We start from the raw sequence: 12,716 nt of genomic DNA, 5'->3' as shown, positions 1-12,716 counted from the left end.
TGAGAGACCATTCTCACAAAGACTGAGGTAAGAAACTTCTAACAAAAGCTTTATATATTTTCATGACCAATGGAAATAAAAACTCAAGATGGTGGATATTTCTTTCAGGTAAGTTGCATTATCTCTTTTGTTACCATGGAAAATAACGATGGCAGGGCCAACAGGGCTCTCTAGCTTAAGATGCTTCAGGAGAAACTGGGAAACACAAACTCAAAGCCAAACTAAATACAACTGAGATCTCTTTGTCTAGTTCAATTTCCTCACTTGGCTGGTACTGAGAACTACAGAATTATGTAATTTTACAGTTGGAAAGGACCACAAAGGCTATTTAAAATAAATCTTCACTACAAACATATCCAACAAGTCTCCAAACATTGTTGGAATTCCTGATTATGACTCTACTTCTTCAGGTACCACATCTTGTCTCTAGTCCTTTAAGCTCCTCTACCTGATGCCCTGATTCTGGATCTTCAACTGATAAAAATGGAAAATAGATTCAGACTTCCTCCACAAATTTCTCGGTCTTCAGTCTTCAATCTCCTTCCCTCCCCCCTCCCCTTTACTAAACATTCTTGTTTAGGTATAACATCCTCAACACTGAAGCTTGAAGGAGCAATTGCTTTCTTTCCCTCAATAAATTCAATACAAAATTTAAACCTCACATTTTGCTACTTATCCCCCCAAAACCAACAAATCAAACAAAAGAAAATTTCCTTACTGCAGTAAGTTTGTGCTTTTTAAATGAGTAAACCACCTATGCTGGAACTCTCTAACATATCTTCCTTCCTTATGAGACTTATTGAGAAATTTCATCATGTTTTAAGACTGAATCTGCCTGGTCCTCATATCTCATTAGCATCTTCTTCCCCTCTGACTGGAGTCTATGATGGAGGGGAAGGACAATGGCCTCTAAGGTATCTATTTAAAGAGGGGGCTCAGCATATTTTATCTCCACTTCGCACCAACCTCACTGATTCTGGACTTCTCTGAAACTCTCCAACACAAGGTTTATCAGGTACCTTCTTTGCCAACCTCCTTTTTAAGTATCTTTTTTGTTTTCTCCTATTAGCTTATAAGCTCTCTAGGGCAGACACTGTTTTTGTTTTTACTTGTATTTGTATCCCCAGCATTTAGCATGATGCCTGTCACAAAGTGGGAGCTTAAAAAATGTTTACTGCTGATTAAAATGTTTAACCTATCATTTGACAAGACTGTAGAAAAAATCTTTGAGAAGATAATAAACAAGGGCTCATGCTTTATAACAGTGTCATATGTGTTTATATAACTTTAAGCTATAAGCACTACCAGCACTGTCCTTGTCATGGCTTTGTGAAGCAGTGAGTACGCAGAAGGATTACTATCTTCATTTTATCAGAGAAAAGCACAAAGCTAGAAAGTCTCAAAACTTGAATTGAACTGAACTCATGATTCCAAGTCCAACATACTTAAGCTGGTCACTTTGTGAAACTGCCTCACTTAAATCCAATTCAATCCCAAGTCATCACCCTCATGATATCTCTGGTCCTCTTCCAGAACAAAGGACAAAGAACAACGAACAACATTCCACTGTGCCACTATGTCTTGGACCAGGGATATTTATATGTTTTCATTCAATAGTGGGTCACATGATCAGAAATATGTACTACCAGAATCAGATCATTACTTTTAGCTTCAATTACATTTAGTGATTCAAACCTGTTAGCATAAAATCTAACATATACAACCATAGTGGTACATGGATGCTTAAATTTTATTTGCCTACTAATTCATATGCACTAGCTAATTAGGTATGAATTTTTGTGGCTAAAAATCTCAGGCAAGCTTAATTTGACCTAAAGGCCACACACTAGATAACTCAGGCAATCAGAGAACCATATATTTATAGGTAGAAGGAACCTCAAAAGTCAGCTAGTTCACCTCTTCATTTCACAAAAGAGGGAACTGAAGCCAGAACAGTGAAGTTACTTGCCCAACGTTTCATAGACTGCCAATCAGTGATAGGGCCAAAATTCAAACCCAAATTCTCTGACTCTAAATCCATAATTAACTTCTCTCTGAACTATTCATTCAGAACAGAATTTCTATCCACACAATCCTAAGAGAGTACCTTCAATTCTATATATCTCCAAGACAAATTTTTATTTTTATTTAATTAGCATACAGAAGCTGACGTAAATATTTTACCAAAACTGCAGTACTTACATTCTTTATAACTTGTATTTGTATAAACATCTAGCTAATTAAAGCTAGGATAAATACAGTTGTGCAGGGGATCTACAGATTAAGAGTTAAAATGGCCCTCAAGGTCACCTGATAATAAAAATAGCTAACATTTTATATTATAAAATTCACTGTGTGAAGTGCTCTGCAATTATAATCTCATTTGATCCTCAAGACAACACTGGAAGGTAGGTGCTCTTATTATTCCCATTTTATAAATGAGGAAATAAGGCAAACAGCTATTAAAGGAGGGTCCCAGAGTTAGTAAGTGTCTGAGGCCAAAGTACTACTTATACATGGAGAAACAGATTCAGAGAAGACACATGACCTGCTCAAGGTCAAAGAGTAGTTACTGGCAAAGAGTCTGGTAGAACCTTTATAGCAGGGCACGCAGAATTTATCAGTCAGAGCTTTATCAGGGAGAAAAATAGTTGAGTATTATTGCTCCAGTTTTCTAGGATTTTTCATGATTTTATGATGTCCTTCCAGCTTGAAATTATGTTGTTCCATTTATTTCTTTAGTAGAATCACAGAATTGTCAAGAAACAAAAATTTTTATGACTTAAGTCCTGCCATAGGGTCAGTAAATAGAACCTAAAGACAAACACGTTTAACTCAATGATCTAAGTGTATCAAGTAGGATATTTTGAAATAACTTACACTGGTACAGAGAGTTGATCACTGAGGGATGACTTAGCTACAGCAGTTCATAAAGACAAGACAAGACAAATTCAATTTGATAAACATTTAATAAGTACCTACTATGTGCAAGGCCCAGGTCTTTTTAAAAAAAGTATTCCAATAGTTGTTAGATTTTTCTCTGGCTTTCTTGGGGGGGGGGGAAGAGAAGGAAAAAAATTCAGAACTAAAATTAAAACAAAATTGAATTTGAAAAAGATTGTTTAAATTTTTTTTAATATATAAAATTATTATAATATTAGCACTTGCCTCAAAAAAAAAAGGAAGGAAAGAAACTCAGGGATTCTACAACGAAGAGAGGAGAGTGTTCATTACAGACTTGGTGGGAGAAGGGTAGGGGGAGAGGGAGAGTCTTATTCAAATATACAGAGGAGGGAAATGGAGTATTAAGTATCAGAAAAAGCCAGCAGGTAAATCTGACCAGAACAGAAAATATGTGAAGGAATTTAATATAAAATAAAATTGAATAGGGGAAAAATTACTTCAATATTACAACTTACAAAGCATTTTCATACATATTATCTCCCTGATACAATAAACCTGTTGGCAAGGCAGACATTATAGTATCCAAGTTTAAAAATGAAGAAACTAAGTTTGAGAAACAGTAAGTGTAGTCTAAGATTCCACAATATTAAGTAAGAAACAAGAAAGTGAGTCCTTTGGCTCCTAGTCTGGGGCTTTTTCCATCTCTCTCCAAATACTGATCAGTTCTGCACCAAGAAGATACTCCTTGTAAATTATAAACTACTTATCTGAATGGGCCTGCACATACAAGCTAGTGCTAAAGACAGATAATCTCTCTGCCCAGAAGAATTAACCAATGAGTCTTTAGAGTTCACAGCTTTCCCTCTGTTAGTCCATAGTCCTATTCCTATATAGGAGAGTGGCAATAAGCCTCTAAGGTAGTGTCACTAAATCTCTATGCTAAGAGCTAAATGCTGTAACAAAGATATAGTTTAGCAAAAAACCAAATGCACATAAAAAAAAACAGGAGCAACAATGTACTTCCTACCTACCAAAGTGGCTGTGAGAATAAAAGAGATAAAGGAGGAAAACATCTTTTATAACCCTGATGGACTATATTAATGAAAGTTATTAGCATTCATTTTTGAAAAGGATGTCCCTGAAAGCGTGATTTGATGACATTTAGCTATTTATAAATTTGTGTTACAAAACTGGAGAGGCTCTGAGAGATCATCCAATTCAGGTATTCTTAACCTGAGATCCATGAAGCTGTTTTTTCAAATATTTTAATAACTATTTCAATATAACTAGTTCCCTTTGTAGTCTTTTGTATTTTATTTTATATACTAAAAAACATTATTCTTCTCAGAATAACCTATAGAGTCCATAGGCAAATAACCAAAAATGTCCAAGACACACACACACACACACACACACACACAAACACACACGCATACGTTTAAAAAAAACCCTGATTTAGTGGAACATTCTCATTTTACAATTTATATTTTACTTTCTTTCCACAACAGCAGGCTGAAACCCTTCTAAGAAGAGAGAGAACTTTCTTCTTAAAATTCACCACACAAAGGAATCTAAGGAAATAAACTCTGCTTGGTCTGAAAGGCATTAAAGAAGACTGCCATGATGGGGCAGTCTAGTGTAGCAGAAAGAGTTTAGGATTTAGTGTCAAATAATCTAACATTCAAACCCTGAATCTGAGAGATGCTAATAAATCACTTCAATGTGACTGGCATTTAAAACAGTACTTCCCCCAAGGGTGTTTTGGAAAGAGTTTGCACCAGTTCAAGTTGATTGTTAAATTTTCAGTATGAGCATTTATATTTCGGAAAAGTAGTGCTACAAATCAGGGCTTAATTTAGTGTTTGATTGTGGGTACATTTTTTTCTTGAGTCAGCTATTAAACATTTACCAGGATATCTCTAACTTCACTTTTCTGAGCCTTAGTACATGGGTTAGATTTCTTCAAGATCCTTTTCCTAGTTCTGAATTCTATGATTTGAGCCTTCAGATTTTAAATGATTGGTTAAATGTCATCAAGCTCAATTCTATGAAGCTGCTTGTAATAACTGCGTATAGAGAGACACACATACATATACACACACACATATACTATGTAGCCAACCACTGAAAGATCATGGAGGCCTGCTGGCTCTTAGGCTGAGGGCCACTGGGCCCTGGGGGTGTGTGCGTGTGTGTTAATACATATATATGCATATAATAAACATACACATATATAAATTTAGTTCTTTAGGATTATGAAGCACTTCCTGTGTGTTATCCCTTTGTTGTTGTGTCTGACTCTTCTCCACTCCATTTGAGGTTTTCCTTGGCAGAGATACTAGAGTGGTTTGCCATTTCCTTCTCTAGCTCATTTTATTGATAAGGAAACTGAGGCAAATGGGGTCAACTGACAGCTCCTAAGGGTCTGAGACCAGATTTGAATTCATGAAGATGTCTCCCCAATTTCAAGCCCAGTGCTCTATCCACTGTGCCACCCAGCTGCCCCTATACATCATCATGCAGTCCCCAACTGAGTATGCCGTAGCCTGGCATAATGAAAAAGACAAAGGACTTAAGAGTCAAAAGATATGGGTTAAATCCGGACTCTGACATTTGTCCGCGTCATTATGTGCCCCAAACTCCGATTCCTCATCCTCAAAGCAATCATGACAAACTTGCACTGCTTAATTTTATGTTTAGAGAGGGAAGGTACGTTAGAAGCCAACCCTCTCTTCTTACAGGTGAGGAAACTAAGGCCCAGATGACATAACTGGCTCAAGGTCACAACGAATAACGAAGCCCAGAGGCTGGACCTGCATCTTAAAAGAAAACTAAAGCAAAGAGCTCCAAGCAAAGTCATCCGGCAGCAAGGGTAGCAGGAGCCAGAAGAGATCTCCCAAGCCCTGGCCCAGGCGAGGTCCGGAGCCCGGCCCCTCCCTCTGGAAGGATTACCGCAGCGGCCGCAGCCCCACCCACACGGCCAGCCACCTTTTGTTTAGGAGCCTCGCGGGAGCTGAGGCAGAGACGTGCCGGGCATCCGACACGCCTCCATCGTGTTCTCGTGCAAGGACCCGCATCTCCGCGGTCTCCCGCACCGTTAGAAGATTCGGCTGCCGAGAGCCCTCGGGGCGCCTTCGGCGGGATGGCCTCGCTTCACAGAGGAGGGAAACGTGACCCTAGGCACAGTCACTCCCTCGGAGAAGGCGCGCCCCCGCGCCCGGCGGCTCCCTCCTCGGGGAACACGCACACGCACAGTAGCTCCCTCCTCTGTGAACACAGACCCACCCCTGCTCTCTCCTGTGTACACACACACACACGCACACACCGCCATATCCCTCCTGCACACACACACCGCCAAATCCCTCCTGCACACGCACACACCGCCAAATCCCTCCTGCACACGCACACACACACACACACACACATACACACAGTAGCTCCCTCCTCTGTGAACACAGACCCACCCTTGCTCTCTCCTGTGTACACACACACACACACCGCCAAATCCCTCCTGCACACACACACACACGCACACACACACGCACACACCGCTAAATCCCTCCTGCACACACACACACGCACACACCGCCAAATCCCTCCTGCACACACACACACACGCACACACACACCGCTAGCTCCCTCCTCTACGAACACACACACTCCTCACTCGTTCCCTCCATGAACACACCAACACACACCCCCGCTAGCCCACCCCTGTGAACACCCACACACCTCGCTAGCTCCCTATGTAAACACACCGCTAAATCCCTCCTGCACACGCACACACGCACGCACACACACACACACACACACACACACACACACACACACACACGCACACACACACCCCGCCCCCTCCTTCCCGCCCCGCCGGCGCCACCAGCCCCCCTCCCCCTCCCCCCAAAGCCGCTGCCACCGCCCTGCAGGGCGAACGTCCCGCTGCCCGTCCCCGCCGCCCCCCACTCACCGTCCGGAAGCCCGGCTGAGGCTTCTCTCGGGCCCCCACCGGGGAGCCCTCTTTACGGCTGCCGCTGTCAGACTGGAAAGAAGGGGACTCCGAGCCTCCGTCTACCACTCCGCCCGAGCGGCCATTTTCCTCCTTCTCCCTCGAACTGACAGATCACGTGCCGCCGCGGGGGCGGGGAAAGGGGCGGAGCTTCTGAGGAGAGGGGCGGGGCAGGGCGAGGAGCGGGTGCGGAGAAAAGAGGAGAGGGGAGGGAAGGGCGAGGTGGAGACGGACAGGAGGGGGGAAGGGAAAGGGAGAAGGAGGAGAGGGGGAGGGGAAGAAGGGGAACGGGAGGAAAGCCAGGAGAGGCGAGGGCAAGCAAGGACGTCCAGGTCACCGAATCCCAATCCTTCCGAGATGCCATGGAAAGTGCATTTGGAGGCAGAGGGCAGAGGCTAAAGACCTAACTCTTGGCATGGAGCTGACCTGATCCCCTGACTCCTCACCCCTAAAAGTGTAGAATTGAGGATGCCCCAAGGTGGACTGCCTCTAACGCTGGCGTTCCTAAAGCAGGGACGGGGTGACCCCTTGTAAAAGGTGCTAGAGAGGAGATTGCTGATCAGCTCCGTTTGGAAGCACATGACCTCTAAGATTCCTTGCCATTCAAAGCAGTAAACGTGTATTAAGGTTCTGAAGATGGAAGAGCAGCCACCTTTAGGAGGGGAGAAGTCCCAGGTGAGTATAATTCAAACCAGGGCATGCTTTCCCCAGAGCAGGAATACACAGTGCTCAAACACCAGAACACCCACAGGGGATACATGGTAGCAGGGAACATGTGTGAAGGTGTATACATGTAGCTAACACAGCTATGCAAAGATGTAATTGACGCCCTTGCCGCAGGATCTTGCATCTGGTGAGGTGTTTGCACGACTCTCTGGGTGTCTTCTCTTAGCTAAGTTTTACCTTCTGAAAGAAGCCTTTCTCCTTACCCTCCCTCCATTTATTTCATATATTATAGATATAGATATAGATAATACATATATCTTATTTGTATATAGTTGTTTGCATGCCATCCTCCTTGAGAACAGGGAAAGTCTGGGACCTTTCTACGTATTCCCAGTGCTTAATACAATACCTAGCACAGAGTAGGTGCTTCACAAATTCTTGTTGATTTACCAAAAGAGGTACCATGTTGGGTACTGGGAGTACAAAGACAAAATTAAGATACTCATTTCCCTCCAAAAGCTTACATTTGATTCGGGGATAAAATATGTAACAGGCAAATAAATACAAAGTAATTTAAGGAAAGAGAGGACACTAACAACCAGGGAGACATCAAGGAAGGTTTCCTAAGGGAGATGGTACTGAACTGAACCTAGACAGAACTGGAAAGGGATTCTGTTAGCAGGAGGAGAGGAGTTAGTGAGTATATGAACCATAGACTCCAAAGCATTTCCATTTTGCTAAATTTAAATGTAATGGTCTAAACCCAAACCAAGGGCACCAAAGATAGCCTATGTAGCATGGATAGATAGATACTTGATCTGGGATTCAGCCTATTCTTCTCCAGAAAGAATATAGTTTCCCTCTTTGTGGGGAGTATAATTAGGGATTTCATTAGGTTCTTACTCCTTTACTATCCTAACTTCAAGAGTGATATTGGGGCTAGAATTATATCTATTAGACAAATATTTTCATCCTAAGGATGTTACTTTTTAGGAATGGGGGGAGCGGCCCGCTAGAATCAAGGCACAGAGGTAAAAAGCATTTATTTATTAAGCACTTAGTGTGTGTCGGGCACTGTACTACAAATGCTGCTGGGATAAAAAATAGAAGCAAAAAGAAAGATAGCCCTTTCCCCCAAGCACCTTACTACATTCTAATAATGGAATAGAGCTACAGACAATAAGCCTAGATTTTAACCTTGAGGTAGTGGCCTTCAGATCCATATGGATTCCTTCCTCTGCCATTTCCAGGATACTCATGAAAGTTATTAATAAAACCATAACATGATTCTTGAATCTCCAAGCCAAAATGAAAATCCTGGCTATCTGAACAGAGTTGTCCTTAACTTAAGTGTATTTAAACTAGCAACTATCATCTTGTATTCCTCTACCTCTGTATATAACACAAACAGCCAAACATCCATAGTCAATCATGAATTTTTATGCAGAAGTAGAATAAGGAAGGTATTGCAAGAGCAATCATATAAAGTACATATTAGCATACACAATCATGCAAAGAATTAATTAAGGGGGATTTAAAATCTGTTCTGGTTTTTCATCAGTTCTCCAAGGAGTAGCCACTCAGTAGGCTCTTTCTGAGTTCTTTGTCATGTAAAGCAAAGATTGCTCTGAGGCTTGACAGCCATGCTTGGTCCTCAGCCCTGACACACTGCAAGATGTCCTCAGGAAACTGGTTGCCATAGCAATGCCATGGGTTTTTTTTTTCTTCCTTGCTGTAACTCAGCTCTTCTTTCTCTCTCTAATCTCCTGCTGTACAGAAATAAATTCCACCCCCCCTACTCAAAACTGGCAATAATCCAGGCAAGAGCTATTCCATTTTAAGAAAGTAATGCTCTTTCTGAGACTACAAATCCCAACATGCCTAAACCTTGAATTCTTTTACGTTTGGCTAAACATGTCCACATTCAAAGTCCTGGTAAGGTCTGCCAAAGTTTGCTGTTCACTGCTGTTTGGCCTAGAGGCCGATGGGCTACCCCAGTCTACTTACCTTTCCCAGGTCTTCGGAGGCCAACCGGATAAACGTATCGAGAAAAGAGACTTTCCAGAGTTGAACAAGGGTTAGGCTTTATTCAGGGTCTTAGTTATGTATCCATATGCAGGGTGAATTCTTCCCCAGGAGAAAGGAACCCTCCTCCTCCCCAGGGGCAAGGATCATACAGCAAGAGGATGGGAGTGGAAGAGGGGAGGGACCCTCTTCCCTCTAAGGGCCCCACAGCAAGAAGAGAGAGAGAAGAAGAGGAGGAGGACCTTCAGGCTTTCCTGTCCCCACTTAAGCTCTCCCAGCCGCATAGTTTGCATGTGAATATCGTGAGTGCTCTCAGCCCCTAGCCAATCAACGATGGGTGTGCTCAGACCACGGACCAACCCCAAGGGTGGGATACTCTCCCCAGCAAGTTTCCCACTGAGAAGAGGTGGAAATACACGAGATATCTCGTGTTTCTCACCTTAATCCCCAGCTGTTCCCTGGGGGCCTCGTGAGAACTCTGAGGTTTAGAAGTCCTCGCTCTTACCTGCCCAAGACTGTTCAGGTGAAACTGAGCTTACACCCCCAACACACTGCCATAGTTTAGAAGAGCATAGTGTCACTTCCACACTGTCATGATATTTGGGAAGGCCTTAGTGGTGCAGAACAGAATAATTTCTTTTAAATTTATGGGTGTTGAGGTTACATCATTCCTGTATGAGTAGTTGTCAACTGCTTTCCCTTTGATAGGGAATACAGGCTCTAGCATTTATGGCGTAGAATGAGGGAATTTTTAGTAATCTAGTTTAATTGGACTATTTTCTGTTTACCCTCTTTTCTCTTCAACTCTGCTATTTTGCACAGAAAAATTCTAGAACAAAACCTCATGTAAAATGGTCTCTGATTAAGTTCAATTGAAATTGAAATAAAGGAAACATTGACAATGCTATCAACAAATGTCATACAGCCCTAAGGAACTTGGTTTAATTTTAAACCTATAAATACATTTTCAGAGTTTCTTATAGGTCAAACTTGATTTGAAAAAAATATATTCTCAAGGGGCACCTGACATTCTGGAATTTAATTTTTCCACTATTGCAATAAAATGATACATGAGACATTCAGATGTTTCTACAACTTCATATTTACAGTTTCTAGACTACATGGACCTGGTAATATCCATTCTTTAGGTCTGCAGTCACTTGGAGCAGGCTGAGTATGAAGGCTTATCCTGCTGTGCTGGTAGCCCAAGGTAATCTTAGTCCCAATTTAGATATGGTTCCTGGGTCATTCCTTCTCACACATAGAGACAAATTGGAAAATATCAACCACAGGTTCAAGGAACTGATATCTGTGTAGCAATGATACTTGAATTCGAGAGAATGAGAGGAAGAGCCCACAGATCAAAGCCTTGGGGGCAATCATGCTTAGGGACTGAGATCAATTCAATAAAGAAGACTAAGGAGGAGCAGTCAGGTAGTTAGGATGAGAACCAGAAGCAAATAATGTCATCGAAGCCAACAAAGGAGAGAGTATCCAATCAGGGAGGGTGACCCACGGTGGCCAAACCTACAGAGAGTTCAAAGAAGTTAAAGATTAGGGCAAAAAAGAAAAGATTTAGCAATCAAAGTACCACTGGTAAACTTTGAGAGAGCAATTCCTGTAGATGGTCAGATTAGAAGGGATTAGAAGGCAATAGATGGTGAGGAAATAGAAACACAGAGTGGAAACTGCCCTTTTCTAGAAAGTTTGACAATGAAAGCCAGGGTAAATAAGGATGATAGTTTGGAAGAATGAGAGTCAAATGGAAGGTTGTTTTTTGTTTGTTTTTGAAAAGATAAGGGAATCCTGGGCATGTTTAGAAGCATCAATGAGGACCCAGCAAATAACAAGAAATTTAAGGTGAAAAACAAGGAATGATCAATGGGGCAACATCACAGAGAAGACAGTTAGGGGGTGGGATCCAGAGCACAACTACATAAGTTAACCACAGCACAGAGAAAGACCATCTCTGCCACCAGACTGGAGTAAAAAAGTGGAAGATGAGTAAAGGTGCAGAAGAGTTGAGGTATGAAGGAATGGAAATGATGAAGTTCAGGATAGATGAACTCTAGTCAGTAAAGGAGGAGGCAGGGCTATCTGCTGAGAGAGTGTGATTTGGAAGTGGTATTGGGTACTTGTAGTCAGCTAGGTGTTTGCAGTGGCTAGAGTTCAGGAAGATGGGGGTGCAAATGCTGCCTTGGACACTTAACTTACTATGTGACCTTGGACCTTTCTTCCCCTTAATTTCCTTAACTGTAAAATGAGGATAATAATAGTGCTTACTACACAGGTTTGTTGTGAGGATCAAATGAGATAATATTTGTAAAAAGCTGGCACATACCTGGCAACGTGCCTGGCACATAGTAGACACTATGTATAAATATTAGCTACTATTGTTGCCACTGCTGTTATTACTTGAAGAAAGAACAGTTGTTTTATGGAATGTGAAAAAATTGATCAGGAAAGAATAAAAGGATCACCTTTCAGGAGTGATGGCCCAGTTGTCAGAATATACAGGATATACACACACACACATATATGTATATGTATGTGCATACACATACATATTTTATATATATATATATATATAAAGTGATGGCATTAAATATAAAGATTTCCATTAAGTTAGTGTCTTAGAATGTGAATCAGTGCAAAGATAGCTACAAACCCTGAGTCACACACCATTAGTAACTAACCTCATATAGCTAGCATTTCAACTGCTCACATTATGGTTTATGAATCATCTTTAATAGGAAAGTGGTAAGAAGCTCATGATCTCTGATATAAAATCTCCCTAGAAACCTACAATTAGTGGGCAGTTTTCTTGACTTGATTTATTCAAAAGATCAGATGACAGAAAAATATGACTTTGAGTCATGTGGGCTGTTTTCCTGTACTATATATCACATGATGTTCTCTCGATTCTGCTGCCACAAATATCTACTGGTACAGTTGATCCCACTGCCTAACTTGCTGCTGCCATTGGTGAAAAGTGACTATCTATATTAAAATGTTGATTTTCAAGTCCCTTTTCATGTTCTTTTTTGTTCTAGGATAAGAAAAAAATATTGAGGAGAGGTTTTTATGTTTTTACTTAGGTCCTTCAGAGTTTCCT

The 12,716-nt window shown here is 41.6% G+C and overlaps 1 protein-coding gene across 9 annotated transcripts in view; it reads right to left on the bottom strand.

Annotated features, from left to right (window-relative positions):
- Positions 1-7,035, bottom strand: part of KIDINS220 (kinase D interacting substrate 220) — a 212,213-nt gene extending 205,178 nt beyond the window's left edge. For all 9 annotated transcript variants that reach the window (XR_011972476.1, XR_011972477.1, XR_011972478.1 and 6 more), the window contains exon 1: positions 6,872-7,035. The gene's annotated coding sequence lies outside the window, so the exon portion shown is untranslated. The remainder of the gene's footprint in view (positions 1-6,871) is intronic.
- Positions 7,036-12,716: the final 5,681 nt, after the last annotated feature.

This window comes from Notamacropus eugenii, chromosome 1 (genome assembly GCF_028372415.1).
Source record: "Notamacropus eugenii isolate mMacEug1 chromosome 1, mMacEug1.pri_v2, whole genome shotgun sequence".
Classification (NCBI taxonomy): domain Eukaryota; kingdom Metazoa; phylum Chordata; class Mammalia; order Diprotodontia; family Macropodidae; genus Notamacropus; species Notamacropus eugenii.
Note: the sequence above shows the minus strand (reverse complement) of the source record. Positions and strands in the feature narration are given on the sequence as shown.